The sequence below is a fragment of the Vigna unguiculata genome, chromosome 11 (assembly GCF_037176805.1).
Source record: "Vigna unguiculata cultivar grain cowpea cultivar isolate G323 ecotype 2 chromosome 11, ASM3717680v1, whole genome shotgun sequence".
In the NCBI taxonomy this organism is placed as follows: domain Eukaryota; kingdom Viridiplantae; phylum Streptophyta; class Magnoliopsida; order Fabales; family Fabaceae; genus Vigna; species Vigna unguiculata.
This window is the reverse complement of record NC_140802.1, coordinates 23,752,345-23,766,604: the sequence shown is the minus strand read 5'-3', so window position 1 is coordinate 23,766,604 and position 14,260 is coordinate 23,752,345. Positions and strand designations below refer to the sequence as shown.

The window sequence follows — 14,260 nt, the reverse complement described above, 5'->3', positions numbered from 1 at the left end:
TTATATCAAATCAATTTTTGGTTTAGGTATCTGTCTGGTGTCACTGAAACTATGAGGCTGAATGATCTATATGGGTTTATAGACCCCCAACTCACCCATGAAGGCAACAAGTTTGATGACATCCAAGCATATGTGACCAAATGCTTTCAACGTGGAAAAGAAATTTATTTTGTCCCTTATGTTGCTCGGTAAGTCATTTTTGTTAACTTATGAATATAATTAGTCATTTTAATGCATAACAATGAATTTATTTTCTTATCAGGCATCATTGGCAGTTACTTGTGGTTTCCCTAAGGGAGAACCTTGCTGTGTGGTTTTGCTCTTTGCATCGCCCTCCCCCCAACCATCTTAGACAAGTGATAGATTGGTAAGAACCTCAATATCAATCTTATGAATATGACATGTTATATAAAAATATCCTAACTTATTCCCTATATCATAGTTCAATTGCTGCACATAACATGTTGTTAGGGAGATCAACGGCTAAGGCAAAAGGTCTTGTATGGTGTTCTCTCCAGGTTTGATATTTCTATCCATATCTTCATGATTGTTTGCTTTATTTTCTTCCTTAATTAATTGTAACGTTGTTAATATAATGCAGTGTAATAGACAAACCGGCTCATATGAGTGTGGTTACTATATAATGCAATGGATGACAACCACTGTGCGTGCTCGTATTACAACAAATTGGGAAACGGTAATATATATTTGAATTAAAATGAATACTTTGCAATATTTCCTTTTTATATACTAACTTAACTTAATCTATTATTTTGTAGACATTCAAGAGTCCTGCAGCAATTCCCGCAAAGTCCATCAAGTTTGGTAGGATAGCATGTGCGAAATATATAATTGAAATGTACAATACTATTGATTAGAACATGTATCTTGATTGTAAATGATTTGTAATTGTCTTTTAAATGAATTTGAATTGTGGATGTGTTTTAAAATATTCTGTTCTGGTCTATTCTGGTCTGTGCTGGGTGCTGAATAAAATTTGCAAGTTTAAATGTGGGAATAACAACAAATCAAAAACAGCATTAATAAAAAAAACAGCGTATTAGGCCTCGGTTCATACCAGAACCGAAGCAAAAAGCGTACTTTTGGCCTCGGGTGCAACCAAAACCGAGGCCAAAAGGTTATCGAATTTTTTTTTTTTAAAAAGAAGAAGCCCATATGGCCTCGGGTGCATCCAAAACCGAGGCAAAAAGGGTATCGAAAAAAGCCCATATGTCCTCGGGTATAACCCAAAACCGAGGCCAAAGGGGTATCAAATTTTTTTTTTTTAAAAAAAAGAAGCCCATATGGCCTCGGGTGGAACGTAAAACCGAGGCAGAAGGGGACTCTATGGCTTCGGTTCTTAACCGAGGCAAAAAGCTATGACCTTTTGGCCTCGCCCCAATATGCTTCGGTTCCCGAACCGGTGCAGAATATTAAAAACAACCGCTGCCAAAGGCCCTTTCTGCACTGGTGCAAGTTCTATTAAATGTTTTAAATGTTTGGGTTATAATCACATTGCTTTAAATTGCCCAACCAAGAAGACCATGATCTTAAAGAAGAGTAATGATGTTGAAAGTGAACACTCATCTCCCCATTCTCTTTCAAAAGAACCTTCTTCCTCTAGTAAAACTAAAATTTTTGAGAAAGACCCTATGTTATTAAGGCGCATGATAGGTCAAGATCAAAGTGAGCTTGAGCCAACTCAAAGAGAAAATATTTTTCAATCTAGATGCAAAATTAACAAATGGGTTTGCTCTCTAATTATTGATGGAGGAAGTAGTACTAATGTAGCTAGCACAAGGTTGGTGGAAAAGCTTAGCTTAGAGACCATTCCTCATGCTAAGCCCTACAAGCTTGCTTGGATAAGTAAAGAGGGAGAAATAGATGTCAATAAACAAGTCCTAATTAACTTCTCCATAGGAAGCTATAAAGATGAGGTGTTATGTGATGTTGTTCCCATGGAAGTCACACATATCTTACTAGGTAGGCCATGGCAATTTGATAAACAATCTTTACATGATGGTCATACCAACCAATACATTTTCTTCATAAATGGGAAAAAGACCACTTTACAACCTCTATCACCTCAAGAAGTTAATAAGGATAGAAATATAATAAGAAAAGATAAAGAAGAAAAAGAAAATGGGCAAGCTTTCACTAAGGTGTTACTTGCCTACAAAAAAATTCTTCCAAAGCAAGATGTGCATCACTCTTCCTTCTCTTCCCAAGCCAAAAAAGGAAGGCCCAAAGCACAACAAGCAAGAGAGGAAGAGTACTCTAGAAAATAAAGATGGCCTAACTAAAGCTAAGGGTAATATCCTTAGAAAGGATGGAACAAGAGCTCAAAAAAGGGAGACGCAAATCCTCCACCAAATCAAGTCAAGCTCCATCTACAAAGGCTTAAAGAATTTGTGGTCAAATTCTCTCCAAGGAGGGGAGGATGATGAAGGATTGACCCCAACCAAGGATGGATGCACATGCTTAAGAAGACTAAGCATGTTTAGAAAGGAAGTTCACTAATCCTTCATCCCTTTCATTTATGTTTGTTATTTTTGATTCCCTAAATTGACTTAGTTGAATCAACTTTAGTTGACTTGTTAACCTTTGACTAGGTTTGACTTGTTGACTATAGTTGACTTGACTTAAGCCAACATGCTAATCTATGTTTATTTGCTTTGTAGGTTAATTAGGAGTAAGAAAGCAATGCTAGGTGGCACATGGTGATTGGGGAGCATAAATGATGTGGAGGAGAGAGTAAAGCAAAGGCATAAAGCATAAAGAAAAAGGCATAAAGCAATTGTACCTATGTACCTTTGGTCTCCTTTGTTTTTAGCACACTATGGCCACTTTCTAGAGACATATGAGACACATTCTTGGTCTCCTTTTGTGCTAGAACGAAATTAGCCTTGCACACACCATAGTTAGCTCTTTTGTCTCTCATTTTTGTAACCTTATTTGACCTAGTTTCTAGAAGCTAGGGTTAGGTTTTTGTAGAGACATCCTTAGGTATCTTTTATTTGCTTAGAGGCCCCTAAACTCTTCTATATAAGGGGTGCTCCTAGACATGTAAAAGGGTTGAACATTTTGAAGTAAAAACACTCTTGTGTCTCAACCATTTGTGAGAGTTTCCTCCCTTGGGAGTGAAACTTTTAAGCCTTATCTTGCATAGCAAGTGGCGGCACACATCCACTCATCTTCAAGGTTGTCATGGCTTCTAGCCTAGCCTTGTAGTGGCGTGCTTCTCACATTTTTACCATTTCATTCCTTTCCATTTTATGTTTTCCTCTTCCTTTAATTGTTCTTGGTTTTCTATGGTTTATGTGCTTTCCATTTCCCTTTTGTTTTGAATCAATCCATCATCTTCTTCTCTTGAGCTTTGCGAAAGGAACCTTCACATCTAGATAGCTTGCTATCTTAATGTCCAGTGGGGATTTCACTTAGCTTTCTTAATCAACTAACACCATATTCAATAATATTAAAAAGGAATAAGATAATCCTTGATCATTTCTTGGCAACAGTACCCCACCTTGATATGTAACAATAAATAATTCCATGCATTGTGTTTGACGACTCTGTTTCTTATCGACGGAACAAATGCATAATAAAGCACTACAAACAAGATTCCTTTTCAAACATGGAAGTTGGTGTGTTTGCTTCACATGCTTATCCTTTTGTTCCTGTAAAATGACATCACAAACTATAGAAGAAAAAACATTGACGAATAAACTTTCTCTAGTTCCATTTCTTTTTCTTTATTTTCCCTTCCTTCTGCAGTTTATATTACTTCCTTTTCTATTCTTTCTTTTTCTGTTTTCTCCTTCAGCCTACGTTGATCTTTAGTGACTTGTCTTGGTGTCATAAACTTCTATTTCTTTTGATGTCCCTCATGCCTCAAATAAAGGGAACGTTCATCAAGATGGAGTGTTTTAAAACGAAGCCATGCCCATCCCAAAAGAAGATGACAAGAGTCCATGGGAGCAATATCACATAATTCTTCTTTCACACTTTGCCATGTACTAAATTTGATCCATGCTTGATTCAAACGAAAGGTTGTTGGTAATTGGAGTTTCTCCACCAATCTTTGGCTCACAACATAGTTTTCACTTTCGTAATCCAATGCAACTAAACATGGGTGGCCTTCGGTTAAACACCTTGTATGATAGACTTCCATTCCTATACCAAATCTACATAGCCAGGATCAGAATAACAAATGATGTGAATAGAAAGGGCCGATTCGTTTTACTGATCTTTCAACGTTGGAATGCTAATAAGCAAGAAATTTGAGAAATTATTTAAAACGAGAAAGTGGAAACATATAAGAAGATGGAGCGAAAATTGAAAGACATCACACTTCCAAGAATGGAAGATAAGCCTGAGAGTTTAAACACACAAAGGGATAAGGGAACTTTGATAAAACTCGGGGATTCTTGAATCACTCAAGAACTTAGGAGAATCACTCTCACTAAGATAGATAAGATAAAACTCGTTTATTTTCTGAATAAAACACAGCTTGCCATCATTGATGTAAATGGTTCAACTTATATAGGAGGTTTAAGCATGAGAATTACAAAAGACACATAAATTTCAATTACAACCCACGAAAAGGTATTAATTAATGATCCGCTCAAGCTAGCAATGATCGGATACTTAATGGTTGATTGTAACTGAATTTAAGGCTACCAAAAGTCATCCACAAACTTTCAGCAAAGGTCCTCTTGATCTTCCAAAGGTTGGTTCGTTTGTTGGCATATATGGACCCTTATTTCAACTTGAAAATAAAGCAAAACCATAGCCCATTAATTGGTTAAACGAAAAACACAATTTGGTCAGCCAATTTTACAAAGCATTAGGCCCTTATTTAAATAAAAGAAACTGCATCAACACGGCGCATTAGTCATCCTCCATTTGACCAATATGCAATTCACATCATACCCTCCATTTTAGAGAAGATTTGTCCTGAGTCTTAAGACACTAGTTTTAATGTAAGTTTATTATGATCTTGTGAAGAGTTTTATTTTTTCACAAGTTGAAACTAATTCTCTTCCTCCAGGATCAAATTCAACTTGATATTTGTTACTTTCCAATGGTTGCAATCCGTCGATAACATTTCTTGGCAACAGTACCCCACCTTGATATGTAACAATAAATAATTCCATGCATTGTGTTTGACGAATTTGTTTCTTATCGACGGATGATAGAGGTCGTACCCCACCAAATTAAAACATATTAAATATAGTATATGAAAGTGAACCAAGTCGTCTCCGAACGACCAATATTTTCATTTAAAGCGAAATTTCCAGATGAACACAACAATAAAACACAGAGTGGGGGGGGTTGGCAGACAGATTCGGAATGCTAATAAATAGATTAATTTAAATGCTACAGTGACTAAAACCGTATTGACATCCCTGATTCAAACGCAATTTCACTTATCATAGGCCACCAAATTAACACCAACCCTGCCTTGTCTCAATCCACTAGATAATAATTCACTAAGCGAAAATTACAATCTAGCTTCATTATGCAATTAAGCAATGCACACATCCTTAAATTCATGACAGCCAAGCTACATACATTAAGCATGAACGTATCTTAAAAAAAACACATGCAATTACTCTGTAAATTAAGCATTGACAGATTCACCACATGCATTCCACGAATTCAGAACAAAACATGGCAGATTTCACAAAACAAGCACAACCTCAAAGCTTCATTGCATTTTTCATCAAGGAGTCAATACACGAATTTAGCTAGACATGGAAATGAGTAATTAAACACTTCAAAACTGAAATCACAAAAATCAGAACCAAGAACCCTAACTTATCAAATCTGAAAACGCAATTTAAGAGCAAAAATTGAGATTTCAAAGCTTAAATGGAATGCAAAACGGTGTTATCATATATAAATGCGAAAACCCCATGAATGGGTATTGTTCCAAGTCAATAAAACCCACAAAACGAACTGCCCAAGCAAGAAAACGAATTCCAAACGTAAAACCCTTAATGGGTGTTGTCAAATATGCATAAAAACGGTAAAATGAGCCAAAAACGTGAAAAACCGCAAGGGGGACGTCCATGGAAGCTTGGAGAACGAAAATGGAGGTTTTGAAGGGAGGTTGAAGATGATGGAGTGGCTGGCCTCCTCTCATGCAGACCTAATTCGTGGTCATATCACCCATGCCACTCATATTTACAAAACTGCCACTCTGCCACTCAGATTTACAAAAATGCCACTCTAGGCCTCAAATTTTGACCCATTGACTTTGCTGACGTGGAAATGACATGGAAATGATGTGGCAATGATGTGGAAAGTCTCTTCAACTAAATATTAAAGTTCAAGCTCCAAAATTGCTTCACCCAAATACCTAAAAAATAATTAAAAACAAAAATTAGGCCAAATAATGTGAAATTAGTCCAAATTCGGAACAGTGGCCCAATAAAGCCCAACAGATGAAAAACACTCTAATGATGAACAATTAAGCACTAATCAACTATCTAATGGGTGCACAAAGGCTAGTGGAATAGAAGAAAACAATGACTCATCAAAATCGACCACACTTACCCTTTTGCACTCTTGGGCAAAATTAAAGAGTAAAGCAAAGCAAGGACATCACAAACATAACAAGACAGACAAAAAGACACAAGACAAACAGACACATGACAAACAGAAACACATCTAACACATAAGGATTCAAAGCTGCAAGGTATCCATGAACATCATCCAAGCAATTCAAAACATGTCAAGTACTCAGTTCAGCTTAAGGAGAGAATTGAAAGCAACATAACCTCACGAAATATGCACTGTATCACTCAAATCTCTAGGCTATTGTTTACTCTCAAAGCACCCTTGAAAAACAAACATCAAACAGACTTGGCAAGCCTCTAGAACGAACAACCAAACCAGAAACACATGCAGGTCAAGATCAGAAGGACTTTTCAAGGTTGTAATGGGGCTAAGGACAAGGTGTGGAACATATGGATAAGTAGCTAAGCAACCAAGGAAATAGAGGAGCAGTGGGGAATAAGTCTCAATCAATCATGAAAGTAATCCCAAACATCAACATTTCCAACTTTGGTTCTCACACAATGCTCAAATCCAAACTCCTTTTTATTTCTTTTCTTTTTTTTTTCTTTTTCTTTTCTTTTTCTATACAGAGAACATGTAGAGAAACAACAATTTTGAAAACCCACTTTGGTGTACAAATGAGCAATTCCAAGAACCAACAACAAGTGCGCGCACAACCACACTTGTTGTGCGCAACCACACTTAATTGAGCACCCATTCCCAAAACAATTCCAAAGCTCCAAAATTTCCTAAGGTAGGAATAATCATGGTTTTTCAGGCTAAGGGCTTGTAATGAGCTGTAAAATAATGAAAGGGTATGCAGGCTCAAAAAGGGGTATCAACGGAAACAGTTCAAGGTAGGCTCATCTGGTTGTAGGCTCACAGAACAAAATTGCCTAAATCATATCCCAACATGCATGTGAATCAGAAAGGCATTCAGAAAGAGTCAAGCCAAGGCCACTGTGCAAGCATTCAAGAGGCATATATCACATAATCAAAGAACAGAGAGTGGCTCAAATTCTTACACAGGGTAAACTAATTCCAAAAGCAAGTTGACATGCAAAGACAAAGCAAGGATAACAGTTCACAGAATAACCAACAACTCATCCTCCAAAAGTGAAGTGAGTGTCCCAAACAGAAAACAAAAACATCACACTAATTAACACAAATTAACAATAATGAAACAAACAAACAGAAACAACAACAGACAGACAGACTTGGACAAGTGCAATAAAAGTAAAGAAGAAGGGGAAATAAAACTCCCTGAATCATGGTGAAACAGCAGTGGGGTCAAGCAGGGAAGTTTCCTCCACAACAGTATCCACCAAGGTAGGATTGCTGAGGAATGGCTTAAGACGATGCCCATTCACTTTGAAGCTCTTATCTGTGGACTGACTTTTGATTTCAACTGCACCATAAGGATAAACATTAGTGACAACAAAAGGACCAATCCACTTTGATCTCAACTTACCCCCCATGAGTCCAAGTCTGGAGTTATACAGTAAAACTTGCTTACCAACAACAAACTCCTTTCTAGCAATGGAGCTATCATGGAATCTCTTAGTCTTCTCCTTGTAGAACATAGAGTTCTGATATGCCTCCAAACCGATCTCATCCAACTCGTTCAACTGCAGCTTCCTTTCCTCCACAACTTGATCAAGAGAGAAGTTGCATGACTTGACAACCCAGTAGGCTCTGTGCTCTATCTCCACTGGAAGGTGGCATGGCTTACCAAAGACAACCCGATAAGGAGACATCCCTATAGGTGCCTTGTAAGCAGTCCTGTGAGCCCATAGAGCGTCCTCAAGTCTATTGCTCCAATCCTTCCTGTTGGGCTGCACAATCTTCTCCAAGATCCTCTTGATTTCTCTGTTTGAGATCTCGGCTTGCCCATTAGTTTGGGGTGATATGGTGTAGAAAGTTTATGCACAACCCCGTACTTTTGAAGCAAAACCCCCAAGGATCTGTTGCAAAAATGGGTGCCCTGGTCACTAACAATAGCTCGAGGAACTCCAAACCTGCAAAATATGTGAGACCTAACAAAGTCCACTACAACTCGAGCATCATTAGTTCTAGTGGCTTTGGCTTCCACCCATTTTGAAACATAATCAACAGCAAGCAAGATGTAAGTGAAACCAAAAGAGACAGGGAAAGGGCCCATAAAATCTATACCCCAGACATCAAACACCTCACAAAATAGCATGGGTTGTTGAGGCATCTGTTGTCTCCAAGAAATGGCTCCTCCTGCTCGTTGGCATTCCTCACATGTGCTACAAATCCTCCACACATCCTTGAAGATGGTGGGCCAATAAAATCCGCAATCTAGCACCTTACGAGCTGTCCTTTGTGTGCCAAGGTGACCACCAGGTGCAGATGAATGACAAAATTTGAGGACCGAGTCAATCTCATGGTCCGGAATGCATCTCCTGGTAACCTGATCACTGCACATTTTCCACAGATAGGGGTCATCCCAAATGTAGTACCTAGCATCGCTCTTGAGTTTATCACATTGAGCTCTGGATGCTAGGGGAGGAAAAACAGAAGCAGCAAGATAATTAACAATGTTAGCAAACCAAGGTGAGGAAGAAGTAGAGAGTGTCAACAAACTTTCATCGGGAAAGTCATCCCGGATCGGTGTAGCATCATCAGTAGACCTCTGAATCCTGCTTAGGTGGTCTGCAACCAGGCTTTGTGCTCCAGTCCTATCACGGATCTCCAAATCAAATTCTTGGAGCCAGAGCATCCATCTTATCAGCCGAGGTTTTGATTCTGCCTTCTTCAACAGGTACTTAAGAGCTGCATGGTGAGTAAACACAACAACAGGAGAACCAAGCAGATAAGATCAAAACTTTTCAAGTGCAAAATCTACCGCAAGGAGCTCTTTTTCTGTTGTGGTGTAATTTGATTGGGCAACATCTAATGTCCTGGAGGCGTAGTAGATTACCCTCGGCTGCTTATCAATCCTTTGAGCTAGAACAACCCCTAATGCATAGTTAGATGCATCACACATAAGCTCAAATGGGGCTGTCCAGTCGGGCGCCTGAATGATTGGAGTTGTGGTCAGGGCCTTCTTGAGGCAATCAAAAGCCTCTTTGCATCTTTCATCAAAGATGAAATCAACATCCTTTTGCAATAGGTTGGACAGTGGGAGGGCCTTATACTGAAGTCTTGAATGAAGCGCCTGTAAAACCCTGCATGGCCAAGAAAAGAACGAACCTCTCGTACAGAAGAGGGGTAAGGAAATTGTGAAATATTTGAGATCTTGGCAGGGTCAACTTCAATGCCCTTTTTTGAAATTATGTGCCCCAATACTATGCCTTGTTCTACCATGAAATGACATTTCTCAAAATTGAGAACAAGGTTAGATTGGATGCACCTGTTTAAAACTCTGTCCAAACTATCCAAACATGCATCAAATGAGGACCCATATACAGTAAAGTCGTCCATAAACACCTCTATGCATTTTTCAAGGAAATCGCTAAAAATGCTTAGCATGCACCGCTGGAATGTGCCAGGGGCATTGCATAGGCCAAACGGCATCCTCCTATAGGCAAAAGTGCCTAAGGGGCAAGTGAATGTGGTTTTCTCTTGGTCCTCAGGTGCAATGTGAATTTGAAAATAACCAGAAAACCCATCAAGAAAGCAATAATGGGACTTACCTGCCAAGCGCTCAAGCATCTGATCAATAAAAGGCAGGGGGAAGTGGTCTTTTCTGGTTTCTTGATTTAGCCTTCAGTAGTCAATGCAAACCCTCCAACTGTTTTGCACTCTTGTTGGAATCAGCTCCTCTTTTTCATTCTTGACTACAGTGAGGCCAGTCTTCTTTGGAACAACATGGATGGGGCTAACCCACTGACTGTCAGAAATGGGGTAGATGATCCCAGCTTGTAGAAGCTTGGTCACCTCCTTCTTTACAACATCCGAGATGACAAGGTTGAGTCGCCTCTGTGGCTGTCTCACTGGCTTTGCTCCATCTTCCAACAATATCCTGTGCATGCATGTTGATGGGCTAATACCAGGGATGTCAGCTAATGTCCATCCAATTGCCTTCTTATGCTTCTTAAGAACTTGCAACAACCTCTGCTCTTGTTCAGCAGTGAGGGAGGTGGAAATGATGACAGGCAGTTTGTCCTCCTCCTCTAAGTAGACATACTTAAGGTTGTCTGGCAGTGGTTTCAACTCTAGAGTACTGGATACTGGCTGAATATCAGGAACCAGAGGGGAGGGAGAAATGGGTTCCACAGCTTGTACCTGAGCATAACAATCAAATGCATGTGTACTTCGTGCAACATGGTTAGTGCAACCTGATTGTATAACATCAAAGTGAATAGGTACAACATCCAGAGAGTCAAACTCATTAGATTCAATATTATCCACATCATATTCAGCATCATCAGAATCAGAAGCAAAATCAGAATCAGAATCAAGAACATCAATGCATGCAAATTCAGATAACTCAGACACGGATGAATGTTTTAATGCATGCAAAGAGTGGAAATCAGAAATCAATCCATCAACAGCATCATCAATAATATCCACGTGAAAAACAGAATGATCCTCAGAAGGATGTTTCATGGCATCTAGAATGTTGAATCGCACAACAATATCATCAAACTCCATGGACAAAGTACCTGCATGGACATCAATTTTGGTTTGTGCAGTTTTCAAAAATGGTCTGCCTAAAATGATTGGTGCAGAACCATGTGAAAATCCCTCTTCCATGTCAAGAATGTAAAAATCAGCAGGGAAAATCAATTCACCAATACGAACAAAAACATCATCAACCAAACCTGCGGGGTGGGCAACACTTCTATTTGCCAACTGAATCACCACACCCGTAGGTTGCAGGGGTCCAAGAGAAAGAGATTTAAAAATAGATAGAGGCATAACATTTATTGAAGCACCAAGATCAAGCATTGCATTTTCAAATTTATTGTTACCTATGATGCAAGGTACACAAAATGTACCTGGGTCCTTGCACTTCTCAGGAATCTGAGGAACAGATTTACCTATCAATGCTCACACGTTTCTGCCCATGCTGATCTTTTCGTTTCCTTTTAGCCTCCTTTTGTGCGTGCATAGCTCCTTCAAGAACTTTGCATATCTGGGAATCTGTTTAATGGCATCCAATAGAGGTATGTTCACCTCCACCTTCCTGAAAGTTTCTAAGATCTCCCTGTCAACCTCTTCCATCTTTTTGCTTGGAATGGCTCTTGGAGGGAAAGGAAGAGGTATGGAAGGTTCAGCAGTAGAGGTGGAAGGTGTAGAAGTCGCACTAGATGTGGAAGGACCAGTTGCATGAGCATCACGCTTTCTCTGAAGTGTGGCAGGGTCGGCTTCCTTTGGAGGTGTAGGATCGGAAGTGGGAACTTCAATGTTCTTCCCAGATCTCAAAGTAATGGCACTCACATTCCTAGGATTTTCCACCGTCTGTGATGGAAGCTTGTCAGAATTCTGAGCTTGTGCCTGGTTTAGCTGAGTGGCCATCTGCCCCATTTGATTTGTCAAACTCTGGATTGAGGCCCTAGTCTCCTGCTGAAATTGCATATTTTGAAGGGTCATCATCCTGACTAACTCCTCCAATGAAGTAGAAGAAGAAGGTGCAGGTACAGGTGCAGGTGCTGCAGCAGGAGCTGGTGTGGGTACAGGTGGAATAGGAGCAGCTTGTGGTGCAGGTGCAACTCTTTGTTGTGGAGGTGGTTGCACATTTTGAAATTGTTGGGGCTGCTGGTTACCCTGGTTTCCCCATCTCAAATTAGGGTGATTCCTCCATCCTGGATTATATCTATTGGTTGACAAATCATTGTGGTTTTGTTGTTGCTGTTGGGGCCTATTGTTGTTGAAAATATTTGCTGCATAGGCCTGAGGGGTATCCACTGGTGTAGAAGAAGAAGCCTGTTGTTGCAATGCGGGCAAGAGTCTGTAAAATGATCAACAGATGTACAAAGGCCACAAACTCTTGCAGCTGGAGCTCTCTGATTGGAAGCAAGTTGATTGACCAGTGTGGTAAGAGCATCAGTCTTACTTTCCAACTTCTTTGTGTACTCGGCTGCTCCTACATCATGAACACCTCTAACAACTATGGCAACACTCCTTGTGCCAAATTGTTGAGAATTTGAAGCCATGTTCTCTATTAATTGTCTGGCTGCAGCTGGGGTTATGTTACCAAGGGCACCACCACTTGCGGCATCAATCATATTTCGATCCATGTGGTGCAAGCCTTCATAAAAATATTGTAGCAGGAGATGTTCAGAAATCTGATGGTGTGGACAGCTTGAACAGAGATTCTTGAACCTCTCCCAATACTCATAAAGGGTCTCCCCAGATTGCTGCTTGATGCCAGAAATCTCCTTCCTTATGGCTGTTGTCCTTGAAGCAGGAAAGAACTTGGCAAGGAACAATCTCTTAAGGTCATCCCAGCTTGTGATTGACCTGGGTGCTAGGTAGTACAGCCAGTCTTTCGCATTACCCTCCAAAGAATGAGGGAAAGCCTTCAAGTATACATGGTCCTCTTGTATATCTGCAGGCTTCATGGTGGAACAGACGACATGAAACTGCTTCAAGTGTTTGCACGAGTCCTCACCTGCAAGACCATGAAACTTTGGCAACAACTGTATTAAACCAGTTTTCAGCACATATGGAACCTCCTCCTCAGGGTATTATATGCATAAACTATCATAAGTGAACTCTGGTGCAGTGAGCTCACTCATGGTTCTCTCATGAGGTGGAGGAGGTTGAGCCATGTTATCAGTATGAAAATGCTCAGAATATACAGTATGCTCAGAATGCAAAGAATGAGGAGTGTCAGGAATGTGATGAGAATCAGAAGAATCAGGAAAAGTCACTGAATATTCAGCATGCAAAGATGGATTCCTAAGATGCTTACTTCCTCTGTGGAATGTCCTATCAATTTCAGGGTCAAATGGTTGTAATTCACTTGGGTTTCCCCTAGTCATGCACCAAAAAGCACTAATTGTAGTGATATTGGCACAACAAAGGGTATAACTACAAGTATACTCAAACGACCTTCAAATGACTTGAAAATTGGTAGGATATTCCTTTGAGTGGTCAAACAGAAGCACAAAAAAAATCAGATCAAAACTCAAAGCACAAGTATTTTTTTCAATTTTTCAAAAGTAAAAAAAATGAAGAAAAATCACAAAAAACATTGCTGAAATGTAGAAAATGGCATTTTCTGGAAAATCTGAGTTTGCAAACCGGCAAAGCGGGTTACGACAAGGTAGGAAATCAAATTCTACCCCAAATCCATATAAAATAATAGTGATTCTGATAACCAGACCAAAAGTTATGGTCCTCTGAAGTTTCACTAAAAATCAGTCCAAAAATTTTTTGAATCTCTTAACTCAGACCATACCAACTGCTGTAGCTATTTTTCCTATCAAGTTCAACGTCTTAGAAATGGGGGAAAAATATTTCAAGTCAAAACAAGCTCCGTAGCTATCGAAACAAAAATCCAGAAGTTAAATGCCAGATTCGGACACTATTCAAACACTATTCACTACTACAAATGACACTATTCATGCGCGCCGCGACACTATTCACTACACTACACAGAAACACACAGAAATGGAAACAGGCACTGAACTTAACACAACATTAACATCACAATGAACATATACCAACTCAACCACACTTGAACTACACACACAAAACACAAACACACTGGAAATTTTAC

The 14,260-nt window shown here is 39.5% G+C and overlaps 1 long non-coding RNA gene, 1 other non-coding gene and 1 pseudogene across 2 annotated transcripts; 2 read left to right on the top strand and 1 right to left on the bottom strand.

Moving 5' to 3' along the window:
• The first annotated feature begins 268 nt into the window (after positions 1-268).
• On the top strand, positions 269-863 carry LOC146881622 (uncharacterized). Its single transcript, XR_014986392.1, has 4 exons — positions 269-367; positions 443-518; positions 602-697; positions 780-863. It is a non-coding gene; the product is annotated as an uncharacterized LOC146881622 (long non-coding RNA).
• Positions 864-7,930: 7,067 nt separating this feature from the next.
• Positions 7,931-13,520, bottom strand: LOC146881621 (uncharacterized; annotated as a pseudogene).
• LOC114172259 (small nucleolar RNA R71) lies at positions 12,820-12,926 on the top strand. The gene has a single exon (XR_003601970.1). It is a non-coding gene; the product is annotated as a small nucleolar RNA R71 (small nucleolar RNA).
• Positions 13,521-14,260: the final 740 nt, after the last annotated feature.